Here is a 12002-nt window from a genome sequence, read left to right as displayed (position 1 = left end):
ATGGTGAAGGCCCAACTAAATGGCTTTGGCTACTTTGGGTGCCTGGTCACCAAGGCTGCTTTTAACTCTAGCAAAGTGAATATTGTCTCCATCAATAACACCTTCATTGACCTCGATACATGGTCTATATGGTCCAGTATAATTCCACCCATGGCAAGTTCAAGGACACAGTCCAGGCTGAGAATGGGAAGCTTGTCATTAATGGAAAGCCCATCTCCATCTTCCTGGAGGGAGATCTCACTAACATCAAATGAAGTGAGGTCTGTGCTGAACTTACTGTGAAATCCACTGGTATCTTCACTATCCTGAAGAAGGCTGGGGCTCGCTTGAAGGGTAGAGCCAAAAGGGTCATCATCTTTGCCTCTTCTGCTTGTGATGGGCATGAACCATGAAAAAGAAGTATGACAACTTTCTCAAGATTATCAGCAATGCATGGGGCGCCTGGGTGGCTCAGTTGGTTGAGCGACTGCCTTCGGCTCAGGTCATGATCCTGGAGTCCCTGGATCGAGTCCCGCATCGGGCTCTCTGCTTGGCAGGGAGTCTGCTTCTCCCTCTGACCCTCCCCCCTCTCATGTGCTCTCTCATTCTCTCTCTGTCAAATAAATAAATAAAATCTTAAAAAAAAGATTATCAGCAATGCCTTTTGCACCACCAACTGCTTGGTCCCCTGGCCAAGGTTGTCCATAACAACTTTGGCATCATAGAGGGACTCATGACCACAGTACATTCCATCACTGCCACCCAGAAAACTGTAGAAGGCCCTTCTGAGAAGGTAAGTGGTGATGGCTGAGGAGCTGTCCACAACATTGTCCTTGTTGCCACCAGTATTGCCAAGGCTGAGGGCAAGGTCATCCCTGAGCTGAAATGGGAAGCTCACTGGCATGGCTTTCCCCATATCCTCACCCACAAGGTGTTGGTCATGGACTTGACCTGCCATTTGGAGAAAGCTGCCAAATATGACAACATCAAGAAGGTGGTGAAGTGGGCAGCAGAGGGCCCCCTCAAGGGCATCCTGGGCTGTGCTGAGGACCAGGTTGTCTCCTGCAGCTTTAACAGTGACATGTACTCTTCCACCTTCGATGCTAGGGCTGACATTGCCCTCCATGACCACTTTGTCAAGCTTGTTTCCTGTGATGAAAATGAATTTGTCTATAGCAACAGGGTGATGGACCTTGTGGTCCACATGGCCTCCCAGGAATAAGAGCCCCAGGAACACCAGCCCCAGGGAGAGCAGGAGAGGCTCAGGTGCTGGGGAGTCCTTGCCCCAGATAGACCTCCTGATATACTGAAAATCTCTTATCTTCCACACAGTTTCCATCCCAGACCCCCTGAAGAAGGAGAGGCATTTAGAGAGCCCTACCTTGTCGTGGACCATCAATAAAGTACACTGTACACCCTCACACACAAAATAAAAAGTCCTGGTTTACATGGCCCAGGGTTTTCACATAGCACAAAGGTGCCCAGTTGTGTGTGTGTGTGTGCGTGTGTGTGAGCTGGCAAAAATGAACAGTGACAGAATTGTTTTTTGTTTTTTGTTTTTTAAGATTTTATTTATTTATTTGCTAGAGAGAGAGAGCATAGGTGAGAGAGTGAGCGAGAGTAAAAGCAGGGGGAGCTGCAGGGAGAGGGAGAAGCAGGCTCCCTGCTGAGCAAGGAGTCCGATGTGGGACTTGATCCCAGGACCCTGGGATCACGACCTGAGCTGAAGGCAGCCGCTTAACCAACTGAGCCACCCCGGCGTCCCCAGTGACAAAATTGTTAAAAGTAAGATGTGTGTAGAGCATGTTACAACCTGTAATTTACATTTGTATGAGCCAAAGTTTTAAATGCCACTACCTAGTGTTCTTTAGCTTTGCTGCACGGCCTCTAAAGGAGGGGTAAACAACCGCCCAGCTGCTCCCTGAGACCTTGGATTTTTCCTGATGTGGAAGATTTGAGTATTACTGCCTTTTCAAAGATCACTTGGGATTGAAGAGCATGGTGCCATAGAAATGATGAGAGAGAACAGGAATGTTTCCTATGGGAGTCAATGCTGTTTCAACACTATTTTTATGCATTTATGTAAGGGGATGATTATGATGTAAGTAATGAGAAGGCATTTCTGGGTCCCGGTTACAAGTGGGACTGCTGGGGTGTTACTCATAGACATACACAAACCTACAACTCCTTTGCTGAGTCACCAGCTTACCACTGTTAGGGGGCTGCCCCTGTTCACACAGCTCCAAGTAAAACCGTTGGTTTGTCATACTCCCATGAGCTCTGGCCCATAGCCTAGGCAGCTGTTGGAAATTCTCGCTATCAGACTAGATGACTCTTAAATGTGTACCCTCTGGGAGATAAAAATCAGATGGCTTGAGTGGATATACTTACTGGGATCATGTCTGATAAACACTTATGTTTTCCAAAGTTGACCAGCGATAAACTTTATATATATTCATGAGAAAATAGTATCCGTTTCCTAAAGTATATTTATGTTGTAGACCTGATTAAAGAAGAGCTGTATCAGCTAACATGAAAGACTGAATAGGTATTTATCTGTTCCCTCCCAAATCCTCACTATAATAACAGTAAAAAATAAATAAATAAAAAGACCATAAACCCATAGGGTTAAAGAGAAGAGAGAAGATGACAGGAGTTAAGAAATGTCAACACAAGGCGCCTGGGGGGCTCGCTCAGTTAAGCGTCTGCCTTCTGCTCAGGTCAGGATCCCAGGGTTGAGCCTGCTTCTCCCTCTCCCTCTGCCTGCCATTCCCCCTGCTTGTGGGCTCTCTCTCTCCCTCTGTCAAATAAATAAATAAAATCTTAAAAAAAGAAAGAAAGAAATGTCCACACAATTCTGGAAAATGAAAGCAGATGGAGGATAATAGAACTGATTGAGTGGAATGGAGAAGCTTAAGCCTGAGGGAGGGGTGCTGCAGGTAGAGGTGGGGAGTGGAGGGCACACCAATAAAGAGCAAGTTGATTGGCCCAGCAGAACACAGCAGAGGGTCAGGAGCGGAAGCCGCCGTGAATCTCTGGCAACCGCTGATTGATTCTTTGTCCTTGCACTTTTGCCTTTCCAGGATGTTACATAAATGGAATGCAGCAGTATGGAAGTCTTTTGAATCTGGCTTCTTTCATTTAGCGTAATGTGTTTGAGAGTCATTCGTGCTGTTGTAGCATCAGTTCTGTTTTTCCTTTTAATGGCTAACTAGCAATCTATTTTATAGGTGTGCCACAGTTTTTTGGATTGTTTCCAGGTTTGGGTGATTACAAATAATGCTACTGTAAACATTTGTGTAGTGTTTTTTGTTTTTCAGTTATTCTGTAAACACAGGTTTTTGTTTCACTTGGGCAAATAACATGGGGTGAGATTCCTGGGTCATGTGGTAGGCGTATGTTTCAGTTTGTAAGAAACTTCCGAACTCTTTTCCAGAGTGGTTGCACCATTTTGCACTCTCATCAGCAATATATGAGACTTTTGGTCCCTCTGCATTCTTGGCAGCACTTCATATGGTCATTTGTGTTTTATTTATTTGTTTATTTTTAATTTTAGCTATTCTAGCAGATGTGTGGTGGTATCTTACTGTACGCGCGTTTGTGTGTGTTTTAAGCATACAGTTCAGTGGTTTTTAGTATAGTCATGAAGTTTTACAACCACCACCAGTATCTCATTCCACAACATTTCCATCAGCCTCTGCTTGCACTGAATTGCCCCCGAAATTCATGTTGAAGTCCCCTACTCCCCAATTTGAAGGTATTTGGAGATGGGTCTTTGGGAGGTAATTCGAGATAGATGACGTGATGGGATTTGGGGCTCTCATGATGGGATTAGTGCACTTAGAAGAAGAGGAGGAGAGATCTCTCCGCACGCACACACCAAGAAAATGTCATGTAAGCACACAACAAGGCTGTCTACAAGCCAAGAGAGAAGCCTCAGAATAAAACCTACTTTGCCAGCACCTTGACCTTAGACTCCCCAGCCTCCAGAAGTGTGAAAAATAAATTTGTTATTATTTTATTTTTTTAAAGATTTTTATTTATTTATTTGTCACAGAGAGGGAGAGAGAGAGAGAACATGCGCACAAGCAGAGGGAGCTGCAGGCAGAGGGAGAAGCAGGCTCCCTGCTGACCAAGGAGCCCGACGTGGGACTCGATCCCAGGACCCCAGGATCATGACCTAAGCCAAGGGCAGATACTTAACCGGCTGAGCCACCCAGGTATCCCTAAATTTCTGTTGTTTAAGCCACCCAGTGTATAGTATTTTGTTACGGCAGCTGCAGTTGATTAAGATACCCCACAAGAGAAACCCTGTACCTGTTGACCCCTTCTACCCTCATCCTCTGACAATAGCTAATCTACTTTTTGTCTCTATGGGTTTGCATATGCTGGACAATCGTATAAATGGGATCACATCATGCAACATGTGGCCTTTTGTGTCTGGCTTCATTCACCTAGCATGATGTTTTCAAGGTTTATCCATGTTGTAGCATGCATCAATAGTTCATTCCTTTTCATTCCACGATATTCCACTGTATGGATATACAACACTTTGCTCATCCATTCATCACTCAAATATTTAGGTTATTTCTACATTTGGGCTAGTATGAATAATGCTGCTATGAATATTTGTGGACAAGTTTTTGTGTGAACGTGCTTTCAGTTCTCTTGGCTATATACCCAGGAGTAGAATTGCTGGATCATGTGGTAATTCTGTTTAAGTTTTTGAGGAACTGCCAAACTGTTTTTCACAGCAGCTGTGCCATTTTACATTCCCACCAGTGGTGGACTGGTGTTCCAATGTTTCCACATCCTCATCAGCACCTGTTGTTGTCTGTATTTTTTGTTATAGCCATCTCGGTGGGTATGAAATGGTATACCATTATGATTTTGATTTGCAGTTTCCTAATGACTAATGATTTTGAGCATTTTTTCATGTACTTATTTGGCATCCATATAGCTTCTTCGGTGAAGTGTCAGTTCAAATCTTTGCCCCTTTTTAAAAAAATATTTAATTCCAGTATAGTTAACATACAGCATTAGTTTCAGGTGTACAATATAGTGATTCAACAATTCTTTACATTGCTCAGTGCTCATCATAAGTGTACTCTTAATTCCCTTTACCTATTTTACCATTTTACCCATCTCCCCACCACCCTCCCCTTTGGTAACCATCAATTTGTACTTCATAATTAAGAGTCTGGTTTTTTGTCTCCTTTTTTCTTTGTTCATTTGTTTTCTTTCTTAAATTCCACACATGAGTGAAATCGTATGGTATTTGTCTTTCTTTGACTGATTTCACTTAGCCTTATACTTTCTAGAGCCATCTATGTTGTAAATGGCAAGACTTCACTATTTTTTATGGCTGAGTAACATTCCATTGTATATATATACCACATCTTTTTTTTTTTAATTTTCTTTATTTATTCATAAGAGACAGAGAGAGAGGAAGGCAGAGGCAGAGGGAGAAACAGGCTCCCCACGGAGCAGGGAGCCCAATGTGGGAATCGATCCCAGGACCCTGGGATCATGACCTGAACTGAAGGCAGATGCTTAACTGACTGAGCCACCCAGGCGCCAACATCTTCTTAATCCATTCATCTGTGATGGACACTTGGGCTGCTTCCATAATATGGCTATTGTAAATAATGCAATAAACATAGGGGTGCATATATTTTTCCAAATTAATGTTTTTGTATTCTCTGGGTAAATACTCAGTAGTGGAATTACTGGATCATATGTAATTCTATTTTTAATTTTTTGAGGAACCTCCATACTGTTTTCCACAGTGGATGCACCAGTTCTCATTCCCACCAACAGTGCACAAGGGTTCCTTTTCTCCACATCCTCACCAACACTTGTTTACTTGTTTCTTGTGTTTTTTATGTTAGTTGTTCTGACCGGTGTGAGGTGATATCTCATTGTGGTCTTGATTTGCATTTCCCTGATGATGAGTGATGTTGAGCATCTTTTCATATGTCTGTTGGCCATCTGTATGTCTTCTTTGGAGAAATGTCTATCCATGACTTCTGCCCATTTTTTTTTTTTTTAAGTAGGCTCCAGACCCCATGTGGAGTCCAATGCAGGGCTTGAACTCACAATCCTGAGATCAAGTCCTGAGCTGAGAGCAAGAGTCAGACGCTTAACTGACTGCTGAGTCACCCAGGCACCCCTTCTGCCCATTTTTAATTGGATTATTTGGGGTTTTTTCATGTTGAGTTGTGTAAGTTCTTTATGTATTTTGGATACTAACCGTTTATTGGATATGTCATTTGCAAATATCTTTTCCTATTCAGTAGGTTGTCTTTTAGGTTTGTTGATTGTTTCCTTTGCTGTGCAGAAGCTTTTTATTTTGATGTAGTCCCAGTAGTTTGTTTTTGCTTTTGTTTCCCTGATCTCAGGAGACATATCTGGGAAAATGTTGCTACAGCTGATGTCAGAGAACTTACTGACTGTGCTCTCTTCTAGTATTTTTATAGTTTCAAATCTTTGGCATTTTTTAAAAATTGGTTTCCTTTCATTTCATTCTAAGAGTTCTTCATGTATCTTGGATACAAGTCCTTTGTCTGATATGTGATTTATAAATATTTTCTTCCCATCTATGAATTAATTGTCTTTTCATTCTCTTAAGAGTATTCTTCACAGAGTCAGTTTTAAGTCTTGATGAAATCCCATTTGTCAGGTTTTTCTTTTCTGGATTGTGCTTTTGGTATCATTTCTTAGAATCTTTGCCTAACTCCAAGTTACAAAGATTCCCTCCTGTGTTTTCTTTTAAAGTTTTTATACTTTTAGATTTTATATTTAAATTTATGATCCATTTTGAGTTAAATTTGTATACAATGTGAAGTATGTGTTGTGGCTCATTTTGCTTTGCCGATGGACGTCCAGTTATTCCACCACCATTTGTTCAAAAGACAATCATTTTTCCATTGAATTGCCATTGCACTTTTGTGAAAAATCAATTGTGTGGGGGCACCTGGGTGGCTTGGTCAGTTAAGCATCTGACTCTTGATCTCAGCTCAGGTCTTGATCTCAGGGTTGTGAGTTCAAGCTCCTTGTTGAGCTCCACACTGGGCATGGAGCCTCCTTTAAAAAAAAATCAATTGTGTGGGTCTATTTTTGAACTCTGTGCTCTGTTCCATTGACCTATGTGCCTATCCTTTAACCTAATACCACACTGTTTCTGGTTTTGATATTAAGGTAATTGCATTTGGACAGAAAGTTTTTCCCCCCCAAATTCATATGTTGAAATACTAACTCCCCAATGTGGTGGTGTTAGGAGGTAGGGCCTTTGGTGGGAGGTAATTAGTCATGAAGGTGAAGCCTTCTTGAATGATATTAGGGCCCTTATGAAAGGGATCCCAAAGAGCTCTCTTGCACTGTTTCTACCATATGAGGATACAATGAGAAAACAGCAGCCTGTAACCCAGAAGAGGGCCTTAACCAAAATTCTAACCATGCTGGTACCCTGATCTTGGACTTCCAGCCTCAATAACCGTGAAAAATAAATTTCTGTAGTTTATAAGCCACCCAGTTTATGCTACTTCATTATAGCACCCTGACCTAAGACAGAAATGTTGGTCTCATAAGTGACTTGGGATGTGTTTCCTTCTCTTCTATTTTCTGCAGGAGATTATGTCAAATTGGTATTATTACTTATTTAAATATTTGGTAGAATTTGCCAGCTAAACCATCTGAGCCTGGAGTTTTCTTTGTTGGAGGGCTTTTCACAATGAACTCAATTTCTTTGATAGATATGGGACTATTCAGCTTACTGTCTCTTCTTGAATGGGTTTTGGCAATTTGTATCTTTTAACAGCAAATCAGCCCATTTCATCTAAGTTGTCAAATTTATGGGCATAGAGGATTTTGTTTATTTGGTTGGTTTTGTTTTTTTGGTTTTTGTTTTTTTTTTCTGATACACTTTATGTCTGTAGGATCTGTAGAGTCTGTAGTGATATTTCCTTTTTATTCTTATATGGATAATTTGTGTCTTCTTTTTTCAGTCTGGCTAGAGGTTTATCAATTTTATTATTCTTCCCAAAGAACTGGCTTTTAGTTTTATTGATTTTTCTCTGTTGTTTTCTTGTTTTCAGTTGTATTGATTTCTGCTCTTATCTTTATCTTTATTTTCTTTTGCATGCTTTCAGTTGAATTTGTTCTTATTTTTTAATTTTTAAAAAAAATTTCTTGGGGCGCCTGGGTGGCTCAGTCGTTAAGCGTCCGCCTTCGGCTCAGGTCATGATCCCAGGGTCCTGGAATCGAGCCCCGCATCGGGCTCCCTGCTCAGCGGGAGGCCTGCTTCTCCCTCTTCCATTCCCCCTGCTTGTGTTCCCTCTCTCACTGTGTCTCTCTCTGTCAAATAAATAAATAAAATCTTTAAAAAAAAATTTTCTTAAGGTGGGAGCTTAGATGATTGATTTTAGATAATTTTTTCTAATAAAAACTTTTCATGGGGCGCCTGGGTGGCTCAGTCGTTAAGCGTCTGCCTTCGGCTCAGGTCATGATCCCAGGGTCCTGGGATCGAGCCCCGCATCGGGCTCCCTGCTCGGCGGGAAGCCTGCTTCTCCCTCTCCCACTCCCCCTGCTTGTGTTCCCTCTCTCGCTGTGTCTCTCTCTGTCAAATAAATAAAATCTTTAAAACAAAACAAAACAAACTTTTCATGCTATAAGTTTCCCTCTGAGCACTGCTTTATCTGCATTTCACAAGTTTTAATAGGCTGTATTTTCATTTTAGTTTAGCTCAAATATTTTCTCTAATTTCACTGAAGACTTCTTCCTTGATCCATGGGTTGCTTAGAAGTGTGTTGTTTAATATCCAATTATCTGGGAATTATCCAGATCTTTCTGTTATTGTTTTTAATCTAATTCTTTTGAGGTTACAGAATATACCTTATGTGATTTTAATTCTTAATAATTTGTTAAGATTTATTTTATGGCCCAGAATATGGTCTACTTTATTGGATGTGAATGTTTCATGTGCACTTGAAAAGAAAGACTTTCTGCTGTTCTTGTTCTATAAATGTTAATTCCATCAAATTGGTTGATGGTGTTGTTCAGAGCTTCTTTGTGCTTACTGATTTTCTGTCTACTTGTTCTATTAGCTACACAGAGAAAAGTGTGGAAATCTCCAACTATAATTGTGGATTTGTCAGTTTCTCCTTTTGTTTCTATCAGTTTTTAAATCATGTGTTTTAAAACTTTGTTATTAGGTGAATACACATTTAGGATTATTATTTCTTCTTTGTCAATTGGCTCTCTTATCATTATAAAATGTTCCTCTTTATCTCTGGTTCTTTTATTGTTCTTTTTTTTTTTTTAAGATTTTGTTTATTTATTTGACAGAGAGAGACACACAGTGAGAGAGGGAACACAAGCACGGGGAATGGGAGAGGGAGAAGCAGGCTTCCCGCGGAGCCGGATGCGGGGCTCCATCCCAGGACTCTGGGATCATGACCTGAGCGAAGGCAGATGCCTAACGACTGAGCTACTAGGCACCCCTGGTTTTATTGTTCTGAAGTCTACTTTGTCTGGTATTAACAAAGCCACCTAGCTTTCTTTTTTTCCAATTTTTTTTATTGTGATAAAACACACATAACTTAAAATTTACCATCCTAACCATTTTTTTAAAAGATTTTATTTATTTCAGAGATACAGCAAGAGAGGGAACACAAGTAGGGGGAGTGGGAGAGGGAAAAGCAGGTTTCCCACTGAGCGGGGACCCCGATGCGGATGTGGGGCTTAATCCCAGGACCTTGGGATCATGACCCAAGCCGAAGGCAGAGGCTTAACCAACTAAGCCACCCAGGCATCCGCATTTTAACCATTTTTAAGTGTATGGTTTAGTAGTATTAAATCCCTTCATATTGTTGTGCATCCATCACCACCATCCATCTCCAGAACTCTATTCATCTTGTAAAACTGAAACTCTATACCCTTAGTCAATAACTCCCCATTCACCCCCTCCATCTAGCCCCTGGAAACCACGATTCTATTTTCTGTCTCTATGGTTTCGACTACTCGAAGTACCTCATGTAAGTGGATTCATACAGTATTTGTCTTTTTGTGTCCAGTTTATTTCACTAAGCTCAACATCTTCAAGTTTCTTTTTTTTTTCTTTAGATTTTCTTTATTTATTTGACAGAGAGAGACACTGAGAGAGGGAACACAAGCAGGGGAAGTGGGAGAGGGGGAAGCAGGCTTCCCTCCAAGCAGGGAGCAGGGAACCCGATGCGAGGCTTGATCCGGGGACCCTGGGATCATGACCTGAGCCAAAGGCAGACGCTTATTAACTGAGCCACCCAGGCGCCCCTCAAGTTTCATCCATTTTGCAGAATTTCCTTTTTTTAAAGGCTAAATAATGTTCGGTTGTATGTATATACCATATTTTGCTTATCAATTCATTTGTCAATGGACATTCAGGTTGCTTCCAAGTTTTATCTTTTTTTAAAATTATTTAGTTATTTATTATTTTTTTAAAGATTTTATTTATTTATTTGACAGAGAGAGAGAGCGAGAGAGGGAACACAAGAAGGGAGAGTGGGAGAGGGAGAAGCAGGCTTCCTGCGGAGCAGGGAGCCCGATGTGGGAATTGATCCCAGGGCCCTGGGATCATGACCTGAGCTGAAGGCAGACGCTTAACGACTGAGCCACCCAGGCGCCCCCAAGTTTTATCTTTATATAAAAATTTTTTATTCTATTTATTTAAACTAAAAAACCTGGGTGGCTCAGTCGGTTAAGTGTCTGCCTTCGGCTCAGATCATGATCCCAGGGTCCTGGGATTGAGTCCTGCATCGGGCTCTCTGCTCCGCGGGGAGCCTGCTTCTCCCTCTGCCTCTGTCTCTCATGAATAAATAAATAAAATCTTTAAAAAATAAAAAAATAAAAATAAAAAAAAATCCACCTATTGCTCCCACTGCCTACTCCCTGCCTCTTGCAATCACCAATCTGTTCTCTGTATCTATGAGTCTGGTTTTTTGTTTGTTTGTTGAAACTCCACATATAAGGGAAATCATATGGTATTTGTCTTTTTAAATCAATTGATTGTGTGGCTTCTCTTGCCCAGTCAGAACATATTTTGAATGATGGAAAGGCTGCCAAATTGTAGCAGCATAAATGTTCAATGACAGTATTTCAGTTGACTGTCCATTTCTTGCTTTCCCTCTCAGATTATTCATAACTACCATATTGACACATTTCATGTGAAATAAGCTCATTGTCATTCTATGTGGCCAGGAGGATTCCTATTAACAGAATATTTGGGAAATGTGTTGTAACATCCTGTTCCAGGGCTGCCAAGAAGCCATTGCACCACATTATTTTTTCTGGCACTTTAGATACCCTTTAATTACCCTTTTGATGTAAAAAAAAAAAAAGTTCTCTGCCTATTAGTTTTCTCTGAAATAAGCAGTCATGCCAGGATCCAGACACACACAAAAAATATCTGTGCAATTGTACATACAGGAGTCATAGCCATAACGGTGCATTTCAAAACTTCTGGATACTTAAAAAACAAAACAAAACAGTATTCTGTTTTTATCACATATAATGATTTGCCTTTTAGGAAATTCTTTGGACCATAGTTCTTTGTTTCTTTTGTTAAAAGGTATATACTTAAAAGACTCACTTTCACCTTATCCTCCATCCACTCCAGTTCCCACTATAACAAGTAACTGCTTTTCATTGTTATTAAAGATTTTTATTTTATTTATTTATTTGACAGAGAGAAACAGTGAGAGAGGGAACACAAGCAGGGGAAGTGGGAGAGGGAGAAGCAGGCTTCCCGCCGAGCGGGGAGCCCGATGCGGGGCACGATCCCAGGACCCCGGGATCATGACCTGAGCCGAAGGCAGACGCTTAATGACTGAGCCACCCAGGCGCTCCTGTCCTTTTCCTTTTACCCATTTAAAAATCTATCTCAGAGATCTTTTCATATTAATTTCACAGCAATATATGAGACCTGTTTTCCCATAGGGCATGCTGTCAGACTTTTGGATTTTTGTCAGTATGGTAGTTGAAAATGA

At 41.1% G+C, this 12002-nt stretch overlaps 1 pseudogene; it reads left to right on the top strand.

Moving 5' to 3' along the window:
* Positions 1–1201, top strand: LOC110587550 (annotated as a pseudogene).
* The last annotated feature ends 10801 nt before the right edge of the window (positions 1202–12002 follow it).

The sequence above is a fragment of the Neomonachus schauinslandi genome, chromosome 10 (assembly GCF_002201575.2).
Source record: "Neomonachus schauinslandi chromosome 10, ASM220157v2, whole genome shotgun sequence".
Classification (NCBI taxonomy): Eukaryota; Metazoa; Chordata; class Mammalia; order Carnivora; family Phocidae; genus Neomonachus; species Neomonachus schauinslandi.
Note: the sequence above shows the minus strand (reverse complement) of the source record. Positions and strands in the feature narration are given on the sequence as shown.